At 39.3% G+C, this 20,145-nt stretch overlaps 1 protein-coding gene across 21 annotated transcripts in view; it reads right to left on the minus strand.

Moving 5' to 3' along the window:
* The window catches only part of TTLL5 (tubulin tyrosine ligase like 5), a 284,568-nt gene that overhangs the window by 87,422 nt on the left and 177,001 nt on the right, over positions 1–20,145 (minus strand). The gene's annotated exons all lie outside the window — the stretch shown is intronic.

The following is a 20,145-nucleotide window of genomic DNA, read 5'->3' on the forward strand; positions in this document are numbered from 1 at the left end:
ACAAATAGAAAAAAACAAATGCTGGCCAGCGTGAGGAAACACCGGAACTCCTGTGCATTGCTGGTGGGCACGTGAAATGGTGTAGCTCCTATAGAAAACATGCCGGCAGTTCCTCAGAAAGCTAAACACAGAGCTGCCATGTGATCCAGCAATTCCCCCCTGCACCCAGGTACGTACCCCAAAGAGGGGCCTTAAACACTTGTACACCAATGTTCACAGCAGCATTATTCCCAACAGCCAAAAGGTGAACACATCAACAGGTGAATGGATAAACAAAATGTGGTCTATACATACAATGAAATATTACCCTTAAAAAAGAAAGAAATATTGACATGTTACAACATGGATGAACCCCGCAGACATCATACTACGTGAAATAAGTCTATCATGAAAGGACCAAAGTTGCATGATTTCACTTTTGTCAGGTCCCTAGGTGAGTTACGTTCATAGAAACAGAAAGTAGAATGGTGGTTGCTGGGTCTGGGGAGATAGGAGAATTGTGAGTTACTGTTCAGTGGGTACTGAGTTTTAAATTTGGGATGACAAGAAAGTTCTGGAATGGATGATGGGGACGCCTGCACGAACTGTGAATGTACTATATGTCACTGAATTTATACGCTTAAAAATGGTAAATTTTAGGTTGTATGTATTTCCTTACTGTTTTTAAAAAAGGTCCCCATTAATTTTTAGAACAGTCTTACCTGGCAGCCCTTTTCTCTCATTTTTGGTTCTCCTCTGGACCTTCTTCAACAAACCTGTGCTTTGTTTTATTTCCTTTTTGAAGTACAGTGACCAGGAAATTGTACACAGAAAAAACAAGAAGAACTTCCTAGTCAACAATCTTACCCCATTGGGGCTTACAGAAAGGACACTGTGCCGAACTGAAGAGAAGTAGTCAGAGTGATTTAAATCATCCGGCCGTCATTTCCTCTGCATATTTCCTTTGGCATTAGGGGCCACTTTCAATGGCAGAGAGGCAGCAACACTGGGGTTATGCTGACCTTCCTGAGGCCTGACCTACAGGGCACCTAGTTCTTTACAGCCTGATCCCTAATGACCCCAACAGGGCCCTGGGGAAAGGACCAAGGTGGAATGTCTGCTGAGTCCAGGAGCCCAGGCTTCTCTCTCGTCCGTTCCTCCCACATTACTTCATCCGTTCAGGGGTCTGTTTTGGTTTCTCTGCCTCTCTCAAAGGGATTTCCAAATACCCAGCTAAGGGAAAGTCTGTGTAATGTATTCTGAAGTCCACGGATGAAGGGTTTACTCCTCACACACTCTCACCTCTGACAGGTCACCTCCTCCCACAGTTTGGCTCCCCTAGTTCAGTGGCACAATTACATGCTTTCGGCTAATCTTCTCAGAGAACACTATCAAAAAGCTCAGAGCTTCTTTATGAATTTTTCTGAGTATGACATCTGATCTTCAGGGATCCCTCAGTGCAGGCTGTTCTGCACTGCAGGATCCTTCCCAAGGGACTTTGGAGATACAGAGCCGTGTGGCGACCAGTGACTGAACAGAAGTAAGTACCTAAATACGCAAGTGAAATGTTCCCATTTATTCCACAAAGTGATGAGTGGGAGTCAAACAGGAGTTACAGGGGGAGGAAAGGAAGAGCCAGAGGAAGCTGGTATCTCTCTTCTCATTAGTAAGGGAAGAGAAGAGCTTAGTGAAGAGAATATACAAGAAACAAGTGAGCCCCTCGGGGAACTGCGCAGGCTCCGAGTGGAAGGGGTGGTGGAGAAAGGCATCAGGTAGAACCGACAGAAGGGAGGAGGCAGGAGTGGGGGGGGGGGTCCACTGAACGAGTGAGCACACGGAAAGAGACAGATGGAACAGTAGGAACGGCCTGGCTGAATAACTTTGAGATTTCCATCAAATAGGGCAGATACTCAAATTTAGAATGAAACTATTATTTGGATAACTGCACCGAAAGTCAGAAAATGCATCAATTGCGATTCTACTTCCAGTTCTGGCTTGATGGTTATAGAAGTTTCTAGCCACGAGTAGCCATCTAGACTCAGGAATTAGATAGTAAAGGGTTTTTGTAACTATGTTACAGTTATTATGTCAAAATTCATCTCACTGGCAGGCTAGATGGGTTTTGTTTCCTAAAAGCAGCTTATTAATGCCCTCTTGTTGTACACTGGAAATCAGAGCAATGAGGCCCTCTTATACAAAAATGATCAGGGATAGATTCTTAGGTGTGTGTCCACAAAGCAGGGGTCTGTGAGTGTCAGGGGTAGGACAGAGAATAAGAGAAGGTCATATAAGAGACTACATATAAGAGGTCTGTCCATCCAACTGTACACATAGTGTACAGACTGCAGTATCATAAACTTTTACAATAAAAGCTGTTTTTAATCGCCATCAGTAGCCTAAGCCCAGTCTCCAAATCACAAAAGAAAGTTTCTCAAACAAGTAGAAACTTTTACCAGAGGCAGGAATTTTTAGAGTGCACCCGGGTAGGGGCAGGAGTGCTCAGCTGTGCAAGGCAATGTGGTGGGAAACTTGCTTGCACAGAGTGATGCTGGTGGTATCCAGGCCATGGCATCTCACAATTAAAAGACAAGCCTCTGGGGTTTGTAATATGCAAGTTCTACAGCGACTGACTCAGAAGAAGTCAGGTGCACTCTCATTTGCACTTTACCTGAGATTACATACCCTTGTATTCCCTTCTACAGCATCGAATAGTTTCCATTTCCAGCCAAAATCCATCCTGACCCTTGATTCATTGTAGTCTACTAGCAAAATATTTTCTACCGCCATCAAAATTTTGAGCTTTAATTATTCTCTCTGGTTTTTAGGTTATTCTTTGCTCAATACTAAAATATAATATGGTACATACTCCTGGCAAATAATGTCTAAGAGTTTTATATTACTTCTAGAACAGAGTAGAGACAGCCAAGAAAATTAGCTGTGGAAATGCTCCAAATGTCTAACATTCGACTCAAATTCAAAGATTCAAAAGCAAACTATGCTGTATTTCGCCTTTATTACTTATGTGGCTAATAGGCAACAATATGGCATATTTTTCTGAACATCACCTTCTCTCATTAGCCCGCTCATTTAGAACTTCATCTCCCTTTCTATATTACACTGTGGCATGGCAGGGCTGAATGTTTCTGCATTTAACTCCAGCCAATACAGACTTTCTCCTCTGCTTTAATATGTTCCATCAAATGGATGTTGGTTGTAAGAAACTTCCAGGCACTGTTTTTTATAACATGCTGGTTTTTAGCAAAGCAATCACCAGGCTTTCGGATCTTCTGAGAATGATGTGATGGTCCTACAGAGTGTGATCCCGCAGTCCATGTCCCCAGCCGCCTCCACCCAGTCCCAGCAAGACTTGAGTTGCCAGATGTAAGGGAGGGTTGGGAAGTGTGTGGATGTAGAAGATATTAAGGAGAACAGAGGCTACGTTTTCTTTGTTTACAAATTCTCAGTCCCAAAGTAATCCCAGTACCTAGTGAGTGCCGTGAAGGAGCTGTAAATGCTGGACATCTTACAGATGAGAGCAAGGCCCCCAAGGAGAACAAAGCAATGCGGGCCAGAATTAGAAAGCTTTGAGATCAGAAAGGCATCACGCAGGGTAGGTTAGGGACTTCTCTTGGCTTTAGGGGATGTTTCCAAGGACAAAATTAGAACCCGTGATTCTGCATGGACTGTTGCGTTTCCCATCCCCAATGCCTCCCAAGGCAGCTGCAGTAGGGCCATATTCCTAACGACCACACAGGGAAAAACAAAGCAGGGAAGGGTCCTCTCCACTAGGGCCTGCATTACGCTAACTTCTCGGTGTCAACTGTTCTCATCTGTGACATGGGGCTAGGGCAGTAAGTCCCTATTTCAAGAGCTGTGTGGGTTCAAGAGCTAACAGAAGTGAAAGTACCGGCATCCTGGAAAGGCTCCAACAGCCTATCACCACCACGAATACTACGATTATTACTATTCTTCCCCCTACCAAACGATTCCATTTGACGGCTGACCTACAGTCCTTCAAGGTAGTACACAGAAAACACGAATTCAGTCATTCACCTTCAGAGGATTCTGTGTTGCCAAGTTAGCACAACACAGCCATCAGCACGGTATTAGTTGTGAAGTCAACAGGGCGCTGGCTTACTAAAAACTCTCCGCCCACTCAGTCTATTTGACAATTACAGCAGAAAAGCTCTGCTGAACAGTATCCTCTAAAGGGTTATTACAATTGTGCTACAACTGCTGTATGCTGCGGGCCAGAACAGGTTATCTGGAAAGTGATGAATCTGCCTCCTCTTCAATCCACTAAACAGAGGGTGGGGGTTGGGGCAGAGGCACATATATCTTTTTATGCATTCGGTTTTCTGCTCAGATCTACTTCCTGCTCCTCCGTTAGAGCTGATCGCCCCCCTGCCGTCTACTCTTTACTGGCAATCTCAGAAAAAGGACTGTTTATACCTTCCTGTCCTAACCTCCTCCCCAGGGTCTTTCAGCCGGACCTCCACCCATATAGAAAGGTGGCGGCTGCCTTTTTCTGCTCTGGAGGGGGCTCCACTGAGAGAGTCTGAGTGAGCTGCACAGATCTCTGGGACTCTCCTTCAAAATTCCTGAGCCCAAATGGAAGTCCTATTCTCCAGTCTCAGAAGTAGTGAACTAGAACCCTCTTGGTTTTTATATCGCTCCCTCATTCTCCATCCTGGATGTTACCTCTCCTGTAGTTAAATCAGAGGCAAAGCCCAAAAAATACTCCAAAGCATCTGTTGGACTTCTGCTTCTGAGCAAGCTCTAGAAAGTTTTGAGACTGTCATTCCTACCTTAACACAAAGAACAAGCTGAATAAGCTGCTAAAACATTCTTACTTCAAACCCAACAAAATGCTGAGGACGTGCAGAAAACTTAATGGATGAAATTCCAGGATATGACAAGCCTGAAGCTTTCAGCCAGAATGGACCCCTCGAAGGAGGAGGTATCTGCCACAGATAAGGGTTAAGGCACCACCACCTAACTTTTGACAAACTCAACCTGCTTGGGGGATGGTATGATATATTAGACTCCTTGCAGCCCAGCCACAGAGTGAGTCCTGTGGCCACCCACTAATTCTTTCACCAAGTGCATGGGGAGACTGAAGGCTGGAGATGGGGCAGGAGACCGACCCAAGTCCCTTTCAGTGAAACGTGTATTTTATTCTTTGACCTTCACCAAAACTCAATAAGTAATAGTCTAAAAGTTAGTGGTAATATAGAATCTGAAACCAAATCAATGAACTTTTCATACTCTGTTGGTTTATCCTGCACTTTGAATGGATCTTTCTATTTATACAAGATTTTATAATGCATGCATTAGCCTTTAGGAGTAATGGTTCACTGAGTTATGCAGACCTTCCAAATGTTGACACACTTCATTATACAATATAAAAAAATTACATGTGTTACTATTACTCAATCACATCAGAAAAGTCTTCAAGTATTAGGAAGCTATCAAATCCATAATGGTGGATACAAGTTTTCCATAATTCTAATTTTTTTTGTGAAAGCTAGACTTTTATCACTGACAATAAATACCATCAGTTGTTTTCCTGAAAGTGCTCAGTTCAGTTTATTTTTGAGAAAATACCTGCCAAACACCTAAATCTGAATAACCAGAGTTTGTCTACCAGTTGTTCTTTCAAGTGAAAATGTTTAATGAGAAAAGCAGCTAGTCTGGACTGTAATTCAGATAGTCCCACAAGTGCTTTTCCTTGAGACGACAATCACACAGGACACAGAAGTGTTCTCCATGTACTTCCTATTTTGTCAGACAGAACATGAAAAAGATATGTAATCCAGAGTTGAGATTTCATAATTATTATTGCATAACAAGGATTTTCTTAAGTAGCACTGGCATTTCTCTTGTAACTACAAATGCTCTCGTGGTAAAACTTACCATGGTTACTACTATAGTTTGGTGCCACGGCCTTAATTTGTACTAAGGCATGAGGAGTTTTATAAAAACACCATTGTTTTTGCACCATGTGCAAATGCCAACATAGTGAAAAAGGCAAAAAATGTCTTAGCGCTACAATGGAAAACATTTTGACTCTATTGGCTTCCTCAAAGAGTCTTGAGGACCAACCCCCTGCCTTTCCCCACCCCCACACACACCCAGAAGAGCACTTTGTGAACCACAAACCTGTTGCAATAGAGTCGGGACAGGGGAGAAGAGAGAGTGCGACTGGAAAAGGACTCCTCAGCTACTCGAAAAGCTGACGTCCGGGATGAAAAGCAGACACTTCGTGTGGTTCAGAAAACTGACCACATGATTGTAAAGCATAAAAAGGTCTTTAGAATCTTACTGGTGCTCACATTCTGCTCTCAAAACATCTGAAGTCAGAGGTGAACTGGAATCTCACTAAGGTTGCAACGAAGTCCAAACCCAGCTCAGTTACCAATGAGATCGGCTCAACCCCTTCTCCTCCTGGCCTCCTTCCGTACATTAGCAGCCTGAGAAAAGGATAAGCATGTCTTTTCTGGGGGGTGGGAGGTTATACTTTTAACTTACTAACTTAAGACTTTGATTTTACAGAAAATGTCTAGCATACCATTAATAATTATAAAAGTCATGCAGAAGCAAGAAAATGTGATCCATGAGAGAAAACAGTCAATAGATGGGCACTGAGAGAGGGCACAAAGGTTGGACTTAACAGACATGGGCTTCAAAATAACCAGGATAAATATGTAAAAGTGTCTAGTGTAAAAGGTGGGCAACATGTATAAATAGATGGGGAATTTCAACAGAAATTCTTATTTAAAAAAAAGAACCAGGGTGTGGTGAAAAAATAATGAATACTGTTATGCTGAAAATAAATAAATTTAATTAAAAAAATAAACAGTGCATTTGCAGTAATCAGTGATAGCACAGTGATGGCAAAGATGAAATAACACTGAATATTTTGATTCTGTTAATTATTCTAAAGCAGTAGATTAATGTCAATAATTGGCATCAGTTACCATTTTATCTGTTTTAACAGAAAATGATGTTACAAAATATAATAAGCATTTAAGATGAAGTTGTTGACAAAGGAGAATTTTTTCCAAATGTGGAGACATTTGAAAAATCATTTCCAAAGAAATAAGGGGATGGATGCTATGACAATTTCTGAAATATCAATGACACAGGAATTTCACGAATTTTGGCCCAAACTTATGCTTATCTTCAAGAATTTTCCAAATTCTGTATCTGTTGCTTCTTATAAAAAAGAAACTTTTAAAAATAAAATTAATTAAAAAAATTAAAAATTAAAAAAAATTTTAAAAAGAACCAAACAAGAACCTGAGAAGTGAAAAAACACAACATCAGAAATGAAGAATTCATTCAAAATGCTTAATAGCAGACTAAATGCAATAGAGGAGAATACGTAACATATATAAAATTGGAATCCCAGAAGGCAAAGAGAGAGAATGGGGCAGAAGAAATGTTTAAAGAGATAAAGGCTGAGAATTTCCCAAAGCAGGTGTAAGACATTAACTTACAAACCTTACAAGCTCAGCAAATCCTGAGCAGGAGTACAAAGAAATCTACACCAAAGCACATCATACTCAAATTGCTGACAACTAAAAATAAAGGAAAAAAAAATCTTAAAAGTAGCTAGGTGATGTGGTGCTGTCTGGCAGTGGTAGAAACGTTACCTACAAGGGACCAACAATGCAAATGGTTGCATTGTTGACATCATCAGAAAACAAAGATCAGAAAACAAAGGATAGGTATTTTAAAGTGCTGGGGGAGAAAAAAGCAAAACCAACAAAACCCAGCCAGTACAGACTTAAACATTTAAATCACTCTCCACCCACTCAGTCTATTTGACAATTACAAAGAACTATACCCAGTAACTTTAGAACACTGATTCTTTTCAAGTATACGTGGAGAATTCACCAAGATAGTCCAAATGCTGGACCATAAAATAAGTCCCCATAAGAAATCAAAGGATCAAAATCCAGAGTATAGTCTGACTAGAATGTTACTAAGTTAAAAATCAATAATAATATATCTAGAAAATTCCAAAATATTTGGAAATTAAACAACACACTTCTAAATAATCTATAAATTAAGGAAGGAGTCACAAGACAAATTTAAAAGTGTATCCAACTGAATGGTAATGAAAACCCAAACCAAATCAAAGAGTACGTAAATAGTCTTAAATGTCTATATTAGAAAAGAAATGTATAAAATTAACAATCAAGTTCCTACCTTAAGAAGTTAGAAAGAAGCAAGTTAAACAAACAGTAAGTAGAATAAAAAACAGGATAATATTAAGAGCAGAAATCAATATAGCAATTAAACAAGGATGCCATCAGACTGAGGTGGCTCTAAGCCTTGGCAGCCTACATAAACAAACCAAAACCTAAGCCAATGTGAAGGCACTCAAGTCTGAGAAAATGATATTTAAGAACAGTCCATCACAAACAGCTTACTAGGCTTTCCCACATAAGGCAACTGCTTAAGCTGCAGTCAATCAAGTAATTTCCTGGCTTTACTTTAAAAAAAAAAAAAAAAAGCCCTGCCCTTAGTTCCTGCTGGTAGATTGCTCCTAGCCATTTTCAGTTTGTCACTGCCCAGTTAAAATCAATGTCTGCTCCAATGAACTCTTCCAAATCTTAATATACTTCAGTTTATTTTTTAACACAATGGAATAGAAAATAGGCAGAGAATAACAACAAAATCAAAGGTGGCTATTTGAAAAGACTTTAGAAGTTGATAAGTGCCAAGCAAGCTGATCACAAAGAAAAAAAGGACATAAATTATTAATATCAGGAATGAAGAAGAACATCATAGAGTCTATCGATATCAAAAGTACAACATAATATTATGAATAGCTCTATGCCAAATATTCAACAACTCAGATAAAATGAAGAAATCCTTGGAAATACAACTTATTAAAAGTGACACGATGAGAGAAAGTCTAAATAGCTCTCTCGATATAAATATGTATATAAAGAAATTTAACTTGTAATCAAAAACCTTCTTTTACAAAGAAATCTTAAGCCCAGATGGTTTCAATGAATTCTACCAAACATTTAAAGAAGAAATAATTCTACTTTCACAAAATCTTTCAGAAATAAAGGAGAGAGAGGAAAAATTCCCAACTTATTATGTTAACATAAAACACGACAAAGACATTCCAAGAAAACTACAGATCAATATGCCCAAAGAACATATACACAAGAGGTTTTAACAAAATATTAGCAAATAAAACCAATCAATCCTTATCTATCTTCTATATAAAAAATCTACCTCCTATAAAAATTAGATCATATATCATGACCAAGTGGTATTTGCCACAGGAATAGTTTAAGATTCAAAAATCAATCATGTAATTCACCACTTAAAAAGAATAAAGAAGAAAATCACAAAACAACATTGTAAGATGGTATAATGCATTGGACAAAATGCAACAGCCATTCATGACAGAAACTCTTAGTAAACAATAAAAGAAAGAAAGGTTCTCAATCTAATAAAGTATATCTAATAATATATAATAAAGTATATGTATAAAAATCTATGGTTAACATCATATTTATTAGTGAAACACTGAACTCTTTTCCTTTAAGAATAGGAATAAAGGAAGGGTGCTTTCTCTCACCACTTCTATTCAAAATTAGTAATGGAATACATTGCCAGTGTCATAGGACAAGAAAAAAAAACTGCCATTATTCATAGATGTGATTATTTATACAGAAAATCCTATGAATTTTATAAAAACACGGTAATAAGGTTGCAGAAATCACGGTCCATAAACAAAATACAATTATATTTTTAAATGCCAGTAAGACATAATAGGAAAATTAAATTTTAGAATGAAAATTAAATTTTAGAATGCAATACAATTTGTAATCTCATAAAAATACACCGAATATCTAGAAATAAATATACTAGAGAAAGTATAAATCTCTACACTGAGTTTATAGAACATTAATGAGAAATATTCAACAAAATCTAAATAAATATATAGGTATACTATGTTAATCCATCAGAAGACTCAATATTGTTAGGATATTTATACTAATCAGATACTGTTTTTTGTAGTTCCACAATTTCCATCTGGAATCTGTCTTGAGATTTCCTCTTTGATTTACTGAAGCATATTTTCCTTTACATCCTTATTCATAGTTATAATAGCCACTTTAAAATCCTCTACTATTAATTCCAACATCTGAGCCTTCTTAAGAATGGCCCCACCTTTTATACTACAAATGGGTCACATTTTCCTGTTTTTTCAGATGCTGAATAATTTCATATTGTAACTTGGACACTGCGAAATGTTATAAATACTGGATCGTATTATACTGCTCCAAAGACCAAGTGTGTGTTTTAAGCAGGCAGTTAACTTGGCTGAACTCCAGCTGCAATTCTCTCTTTCCCTCAGTGGGCTGAGGCTCAGATCTATGTTCAATTCTTTTAGCTTTAACTGTGTAGTTTGGATATACTCCCCTTTCTGCTTGCCTCATGCCAGGGTTTCTCCGCTTACTCTCCAAGACGCATGGCTGTCCTGAACTCCATCCTCCATCCTTGACAGTAACTGTCAAGCCAGTTACTGGGGATTTCTACCAAAGTTCTAATAGCAAACTGTGACCTGACTTCAGGTTAAAAGGCAATAGATAAAAGTCAAAGCTCACTTCTTGCAGTTCCTTTCCTCTAAATGCTCATCTCCTTCTTCTGAATACCGGCTACTCCAATGTGTGCGCCAGCTTTTGTTTACCTTTTACTACCTTCAGGTAGTTGTATTTTGTATTTTATCCAGTGGGCTGGTCAGATAAAAACTTAATCAACCACTACCAAAACTGGAAACTGCCCCCAACTGAGCTACAGATCCAAAGCAATCACAGTAAAAATCGCGGGAGGCTTGGTTGCTATTGAAGAAACTGACCAGCTGATTTTAAAATTTAAATGGAAAATTCAAAGAATCTAGAAGAGTCAAAATCATTTTGAAAGGGAGATTTATATTACCTGACTTCAAGGCCACTATAAAACTACCACAATCAACATAGTACAACACAGGCATAACAGTGAAGAAGACAGATCAATGATACAGAAGAAAGAGTTCAGAAATAGACCCATAAATACACAGTCCATTGATTTTTGACCAAGGTGCCAAGTGAATTCATTGGGGAAAAGAAAGTTTTTTAAACAATGGTGCTGAAACAACTGGATATCCACATGGAAAAAAAAAAAATGAACCTCAACCTCTACTCTGTTCCATACACAAAGATAAATTTGTGCTAGATCACAGACCCCTGAACTTAAGTCACTAAAGGAAAATATGAGACTGTCTTTGTAAGCTTAGCACAGGGAAGGATTTCTTAAGACACCAAGAGTTCTAATAAAAAATGAAAAAAATTGATAAACTTTATTAAAATTAAACAACTCTGCTCATCAAAAGATATCACTAAGAATAAATGAAACAAGATGGGATTAGGAGGGAGACAAACCATAAGTGACTCTTAATCTCACAAAACAAACTGAGGGTTGCTGGGGGGAGGGGGGTTGGGAGAAGGGTGGTGGGGTTATGGAAATTAGGGAGGGTATGTGCTATGGTGAGTGCTGTGAAGTGTGTAAACCTGGCGATTCACAGACTTGTACCCCTGGGGATAAAAATATATTATATGTTTATAAAAAATAAAAAAAATTTAAAAAAAAAGTATCACTAAGAAAATGAACAGGCAAGCCATGCCCCGAAGAAAAATTTTTACAATACATATATGTGAGAAAGGATTCCTCATTGATAATATATAATGAAGTCCTACCATTAACTATTGATTTTAACAAAATGATAACCTAGATTTAAAAATGTATAAAATATTTGAATAGATACTTTATAAAAATATATATACGGATGGCCAATAAAACACAAAAAAGCACTTAAAAAGTTCTCAGTATCAGCTGTCATCAAGAAAATGAAAATAGGGGGGGGCCTGGGTGGCTCAGTGGGTTGAGCCTCTGCCTTCGGCTCAGGTCATGATCTCAGGGTCCTGGGATCGAGTCCCGCATCGGGCTCTCTGCTCAGCAGGGAGCCTGCTTCCTCCTCTCTCTCTCTCTCTGCCTGCCTCTCTGCCTACTTGTGATCTCTCTCTGTCAAATAAATAAATAAAATCTTTAAAAAAAAAAAAAAGAAAATGAAAATAGTATTTTATATCTATTAAAATGACTAAAATCAAACATGACAATACCAAATGTTGGTAAAGATGTGAGTGATTAAAATTCTCACACATTGCTGATGTGAGTATGAAGTGATACAATAGTTTCAGAAAACTATCTGTCAGTTTCTTATAAATTAAAACATATATATATATTAAAACATATATATATATATATATATATAAACATATATATATATATATATATGACTTAACAATTCTCCTAAGTATATGCCCAAAAGAAGTGAAAGCATATGGTTATGAAAAAAAAACCTGTATAAGGATTCTCATTGAGTTCATATTCGCAACAGTAAAAGACTGAGATCATTCCTAATGTCTCTCAGTAAGAAAAGGGATAAATAACTTGTGGGAATATTCATATAGACTACTACTCAACAATACAAAAAACTGCACTACTGATATGAGCAACAATATAGATGAATCTCTAAAACAGTGTGCTGAAGGAAAGAAGCCAGATACAAAAGAATATTATATGTCCAAGAATAGGCAAAACAGTATTTACATGCATGTTCGTAACACAATAGCTAAAACGTGAGAGCAACCCAAGGGTCCGCGGAGGATGAATGGATAAACAAAATGTGGCATATAATTCAATGAAATATTATTTAGCCTTAAAAAGGGAACCCTACAACATGCTACAACATGGTTGGACCATGAGAGCATTAGGCTAAGTGAGAGATACCAGTCACAAAAAGGCAAATGCTGCATGATTCCACTTATATGAAATACTTTTGAGTAGTCAAAATCATAGAGACATAGTATAACAGTAATTGCAGGGACTGGGGGGGTGGCGAGAAGAGGGGAATTTACTGCTTAATGGGTACAATTTTCAGTTCTACAAGTTGAAAAGAGTCATGGTGATGGATGGTAGTGACCATTATACAAGAATGTGAACGGATTTGATATCACTCTACCGTACACCTAAAAATGGTTTGTAAATTCTATGTTATGTGCATTTCATCATGATAAAAAAAAAGTAAAAAAAAAAAGATTGGGCAAAACTAATCTATCATAAGAGAAGTCAAAGGAGTGATTACGGAGGGAGGATTACTGACTGGGGAGAGACACAGGGAATTGTGAGTGCGATGGAGAAGCTCCACATCTTGTGTTGCGTGGGGTTATTTGGATGTACAGAGTTGTCAAAACTCACTGAATTTTAAGTGAGTTTTGACCTATATGTTAGGTCAAAAGCACAGAGTTATATAAAATTATAAATGCAATTTTAAGGTCCATGTACTTTATGTAAATTTTACATCAGCCAAAGAAAGACATTTATCTTTCATGAAAAACCGAATTATTAGTATTGCCCATTCTGTGTGTATGTTACATCCCTATTCTTGACTTCCCTGATGTTTGTGGTAAAATCACTTTTCCTCTTCATGCATGTTGCCATACGGGGATTCCGTGTAAAGGTACATGCCTAAATAGTTCTCCCGTTTCAGCAGCATTCAACACACATAAGTAAATATCCCACAAAATAAATTCAACCCATCTACTGGACCCTGTTCCTAGGGACTAGCAAGAACAAAACTTGTTTCCAAAGAGCTCCAGATCCGGGGGAAGGGTGCTTGTGAAGCAGAGTCCTCGAGGAAGAGGAGGAGGTGGGAGAAAGTCAGGAAGGGCAGGACTCTGGAATAGGTGGCATTTCCGGAGGTGTTCAAAGCAACAGTGCCGGGCGGGGTCAACGGGAGCCAGCCTACATGGTAACGTGAGTGAGGAAAATCACACCAGCCTCCAAAGGATCCAAAAAGCTGGGAGAAGGTCTGGGGAAGTGAGCGGAATGTAAGCAGAGTGGCAATAATGATGGTAAATGAGCAGTCTGGATGAAAGGCAGAAAGAAATGCTGGCTCGGAACAACTATGCCTGAAGATATATTATGAGATTAGGAGTAATATGTACTTAGAAGGGAGTCAAGGGGTCAGTGACAGTTAAGTTTAGCATTAAAATTGCATGCTGTGAGCTCCGAGAAAAAGGTCTGCTTATTAAAGGTATCCAGTGAACAACTGTGAACTTTCATTAGCGAAAGAATAAAAGTCCAACTGCATTTAGACACAAATTTAATAAATAACACCGTAGCTGTCTACTAACAAGTCTTCAGGCTTGCTGTTGGTAACTGCTGATTGGGAACAGTGATAGCTAGCCAAATGAGATTTGTGCCTGAAATTATATAAGTGGAATGAGTTAGACCTGCCAAGAGATTTTACACTTGTAGTGACAGGTGCCTCGATTTGAGCAAGTTTTTGTGTTGGAATATTATTTTTAAATGATCTCTGAAAATGCAGGTGCTGAAAGAGTAAATTTTTTTCCTTTGGAGTTTGCTCCTCGAGATAAAACTATATAGAACACTTCGACCTTTTCCATTTTGAATCTGTGGAGCTATACTGAAATGGTACTTTTGTAGGAAAAGCTGGAGTACAATGGAGTGGTATCAGAGAGATAGAAAAGCTCAGAAATTATCTGGAAAATTGGTAAACGTCTAAAGACCTATATGTTAGGTCATAAGCACAGAGTTATATAAAATTATAAATGCAAGCTGATCTTCCTGCTTGGGAACAGGGTGAAAGGGCTTAAAAACCTTTAAATATTTTGTTTATATGAGAGGATGAAAGGCTCTTGGGAAAGGATTAAAGAAATAATCCAAGAAAGAAGGCAGAAAGAAATGAAAGGTTTTAGATTCTGGAAAGGAATCAAAACCAATCCAAGGGCTGGGTTAGTGAGAGAATTCTGGAGGAAGAGCAGAGGCCCTGTGTCCTTGGATCCACACCCCAGGTTCTGAACCGGATGACCCCGAGAACAGAAGGAAGCACAGCTTCGTGGCCAGAAGATGTGCTCTACAAGACAGCTGGGTTCAAATCCTGGCTCTACCACTCACTTAGCCTCTCTGTGCCTTGGTTTCCTCAGCTATGAAATGGGAATAAAAACCGATCCCATCTCTCAAAGGGATGGTCCAAGAATTAAATGGGATTCAGCATTTGGCACAGTGTTTGGCGCACATAATAAATGGGAGCTATTAATACCATCCTTCCCCTGGATGTGAGTGCAAACCTCTGGGAAAAGGAACAAGGGCACTAAGGCACATATGAGCAAGCTGGGAAGAAGATAAGCAAAGCAGTATTTAAATAACCTCCTTCCAAGTATTGTGGGTTAACTGGGTGATAATGGGGGGCGCCAACCTAGTGGATCTGGAAAAGGACTTGAGAGTCGCTCAGTGTGTATGAGCAGGGGGGCCCTGCCACCTGCCAGTCTTCCCCACCAGAGATGGATGTTGCATGGCGGCATGCTAATGATGGAGGCCCGCTGCTCCAAGCTGACCCAGATGGTTAATGCTTGAACCTTGGGCAGGACCCTGGCCCCCGTGTGGAACTGGGTTTATTCACAATGCTGATTACCAGGGAGGGGCAGCTGTTCAGGCTGTGGATATGAGCATGAATGAGGGAGAGAATCACAGTCCTCTTCCCGCCCCTAATCTGGTTAGTAAAAGCCTAAGCTACTAGCAGTGCCTACATCTCCCTACATCTTTGCAAAATGAAACAAAAGTAATGGTTTTTTTTTTTTTTTTTTTTTTTTTTTTTTTTTTTTAGGAACAAAAGCAATATATTCTCAATGCCATAAACCTGACAAATATAAAAAGAAGGGCAAAAAAACAAGTCGTTATCTGTGGTCCACCAACAAAGATGGCTACCGTAAACATTTTGATGTATACACTTCCTTTGTGTGTCTTTCCCTCACACAGAGCGATTCTGCACTATCTGCTTTGTAGACTGCTTTTCTCATCTGGCAATCTGTTGTGAAAACCTCCCCACATGATATTATTGGGTTTTGCCAGTTCTTATTTCACTGTTAACCTCTATTAGACTTAAAGTCAACCCAAACCCTAGGACTTCTTCACACTTGAATTTCTGAAACTGTGTGAAGAGCTTTATGCTTTTCCTTACTAAATCCCATGAACCAGATGCATCATTTTGGCCAGATTCAATCATCGTTTGGTATTGTCACTCAAGGTATTCCATATCCCATGTTCATGTTGTCTGCAAATGGGATCAGTAGGTCTTCTAGCTATGTAAGTGCCAAGCCTGAAGTAGGGGCTGAAATGAATATGAATGAATGAATTGAATTCATTGATAAAAATGGTGAACTAGGAGCCAGTGAAAAAAGCCCCAGAGACCTAATTCTCAAATTTACCTGGATGCATTGTTTGGGTAGAGTTAGGTAGGTAGGGGGATGGGGTAACTGGGCGATGGGCATTAAGGAGGGCACCTGATATAATGAGCACCGGGTGTTCTATGCAGCTGATGAATCACTAAACTCTACCTCTGCCACTAATAATACACTGTATGTTAATTAATTGACCTTAGATTAAAAAAAAAGAGTCGCCTATTTAGTAACCAGGTAATCCTCATGACAGTATTATCTCATTCACATTTCCCTTCTGTGCTCACAAAATTTCATTTGGCTGTGCTGAAATCCAGTTAAGATAATTCTTAGTCCCCTGATCTTCTCTTACTAAAGTAATTCTACCATGAAGGGAAATGAGGTTGGTCTAGCATGGCTTTTTTTCTTTTTTTCATGAATCAGTGCTAAGCTTAAGTAATTCTCTTTCCCTTCTCTAACAGCTGCCAAATCACTGGTTTGCTAACCTGTTCAATTTGGGCCTGAAATGGACGCCTCTGTTACTAGTCTACATATTCAGCATCTAATTTATTTCTGTCTCTTCCCTTCCTTTCTCAGTGTATGAGCTTCTTTGCACATTAAATCATGCACTGAATCACAGGGACTAAAACCATAAATCATGAATTAGTAATCCTAAGAAATTCTCCTCTTTGGAGATGGTAATTCAATTATTAAGCAGAGAAAAATAAGATTGATTCAATACCATGAATCTTGTCTCATTTTCCTTGAGGAGAACAGCACTTGGAGGAGGCAAAGATGTGCCCTGAAAATTAAGAACCTAAATAAGGGAGAGACTGTATTTCAATTGGCATTCCCCAAAATAAATCTATCACCTACTGTTTATTACCCTTCTTTTAACAGAAAAGCCAAAAGTGGAAGTAGGACAACATGCTAAAATAAGGTGACTCAAAATCAGTAGAGGCAAAAAAAAAAAAAAAAGAGAGAGAGAGAGAGAGAAGAAAAGGCACAAATCAAAAGAGATTAAAATGTGAGCAAGGTCCAAATAAGATACATAACTTGAAATACAGAAATGCAAGCAATTGAGAGGGGAGGTTTCTGATTTATTCACTCAATAAGCAGAGATCCAGAAAAGGAAAAGGAAGCAGTATTGATAGCTGGAAGTTGTCTGGGGGCGGGGTGTGTGTGTGTGAGATTTTGGCCACTACTTTGAGTTTATTAAATACCATGTGACAATGATATAAATTTGGGAAGAACACACGGAGGTATCATGTCAAAAAGCTAAGCGTCGATATGCCTGTCCTTTAAAAATGCAGTGAGAGCCCAGCCAGCTGGACTTGACAATGGATCCCGAATGTGAACCAGACTTCCGCCGTCTCCACACTTGTGCCACCCCGTGATTGATGGAATGATCCCCAGGAGGAGGAAATAAGGACAAAGTTGGGCTTTCTCAGTACATCTGGCACGGACTCTGGGGGCAGGCTTTATGGAACACAAAGCTGGATCTAAAACTTAACCACTCAAAGGTTAAGTTCATAGCACTGTTCTAGAAGGCAGTTTAGGATTCTGGCAGTCAGCAAGTTAAACAGAGGGAGACTCCCTTGTCCTTTATCTATTAGCAGTCTGGATCTGAAAAGACAGATTGATCCTCAGCCTTATTAACAAGAAATGTCTTTGATGCAGCTCTTTACTTTGGCATAACCAGCACACCACATGAAGCCTGAAAAATGTAGCTGTGAACTAAAAAAGAAGTGAGCAAAGAGTGACCTTTAAGAAAGCCAAAAGAGAACTCCCTGACACCAGTTCATTCAACAATGAAGACCAAGTCCAGCTCAGCAGGGTTTTCAACAAATGAAGGGAAAAATCTGATGCCTTTGTGACAAGGCAGGTACACATGAGCAGCTGGCCCTTGTAGACCGGCCTACCACCGGCCAGCTTTCACACCCTGCGAAGACAAGCCAGGAAAAGTTTTCAAAGTGAAAGTTAATGTGCAGATTGTCTCGGGCAGCTGACATGCCAGTTTCCAACAACTTCTACACCGTGAATCGTAGCTGGGTTCAAACCTAGTGCACACAAACAGCTTGCAAAGTGTCACAAACTTAGAATTCCTGCCTCATCGCATCAGGCAGGCTCCTTTCGTTTCTCCTCTTTTCCCTAGGAAGCAAAACAGCAGGCAAGTTGGAAGAGTCAAGCCTCCAGCTTTGGCTTCAGTCACCTGTCTCTGGCCCCTTTCCTCAATTGCCCAAGGGACAACTCAAAAACCTCCACCTTTCTTTTCTTTCTTTTTTTAAACCTTTTACCTTCTCCACCAGTGCTTTTTTCTTTTCTTTATAAATAAAGTTGTTTTTATAAAAGAGATCAAATACTGGGGAAATCGCAAGACAGGAGGTGTTTTTTTTTTTTTTTTTCCTTCAAAGCTATAGGACCAAAAAGAAGGAAATAAAATGTGTACTAATGGTCAAATCTTTTGTCTTACTGCAGTGTGTGTGTGTGTGTGTGCGTGTGTGTGTGTGCGTGTGTGTGTGTGTGTGTGTGTGTTGCCTGTAGGGGTCCAATCCCAAGCTACCTTCAATGTACAATCTATGGAAACAATATTTCATCATACTAGGAAATGGCCTCTCATTCATGGAGTCCATGGCACGGCAACCATGGCATATGCTTCTGTTATGTCAAAACGAGTCTACTGCAATGTGCTGTCCCCTGGGGTGCCTGGGTGGCTCTGCTGGTTAAATGTTGGGACTCTTGATCTCAGCCCAGGTCTTGATCTTAGGGTCTTGAGTTCAAGCCCCATGTTGGGCCCCACAGTAGGCATGGAGCCTATCTGGGGAAAAAATAAAAACAAAAGAGGAATGTGTTGTCCCCAAGATTTACCAGAGGGGCTTAGTTCAATGTCACAGCTTGTGCAAAATGCAGCCACCTGCCTCTGATAGGATACCACTGAAACTCGTGATTCTGGTCCTCAGCTGCTTGCACTGAATATTAACTCATTACCAGCTCCAGGACAGTGATTCTCAGAGTATGGTCCCTGGAACCAACAGCATAACATCACCTGGAAACTTGTTAAAAATGAAAATAATCAAACTTACCCCAGACCTATTGGAACCAGAAGCTCTGGATCTGGGTTTAGCAATCTCTGTTTTCATAAACCTTTCCAGTAATTCACACACACACCATTCAGAATCACTAGGAAAGTGGCTAAGAGCATGGGTTCTGGGGTGCCTGGGTGGCTCAGTTATACATCTGCCTTCGGCTCAGGTCATGATCCCAGGGTCCTGGGATTGAGCCCCACATAGGGCTCCCTGCTCAGTGGAAGCCTGCTTCTTCCTCTCCCACTCCCCCATTCCCCCTGCTTGTGTTCCTTCTCTCGCTGTGTCCCTGTCAAGTAAATAAATAAAATATTAAAAAGAAAAAAAGAAGAGCATGGATTCTGTGACTACTTGCTTGGGTTTGAGTCCTGACTGCCATTCACCAATGTGTATCTTGGGCAAATCATTAAACTTCTCTATCGTTAGTCTCTTCTTCAGTAAATTGGGAATAAGTGTACTTATCTTACAAAGTAGCTATGAGCACTAAATCAGTTAACACATGTAGAGTTTCGAGAACAGTTGCTATCACATAGTAAAAGCTTTTAAATGAGTTAAGGTATACATAAAGAATTTAGTGCACAAGCACTACATGTTATTCTTCTATGATTTTATTTTTGAGGTTCAACAGGACATAACCTGATATCTCAGAGATCAACAGGCAATCCATATTCTTATACCATAAAGTGGGTCCTCTTCAGATAGAGAAGCAATCAGCATTGCTATGAATATAATAAAAATGGGAATATAAAATTTATATTTTAGGGATTGAC

The sequence above is a fragment of the Mustela putorius genome, unplaced genomic scaffold (assembly GCF_011764305.1).
Source record: "Mustela putorius furo isolate JIRA1106 unplaced genomic scaffold, ASM1176430v1.1 tig00000129_pilon_pilon_pilon, whole genome shotgun sequence".
Taxonomy (NCBI): Eukaryota; Metazoa; Chordata; class Mammalia; order Carnivora; family Mustelidae; genus Mustela; species Mustela putorius.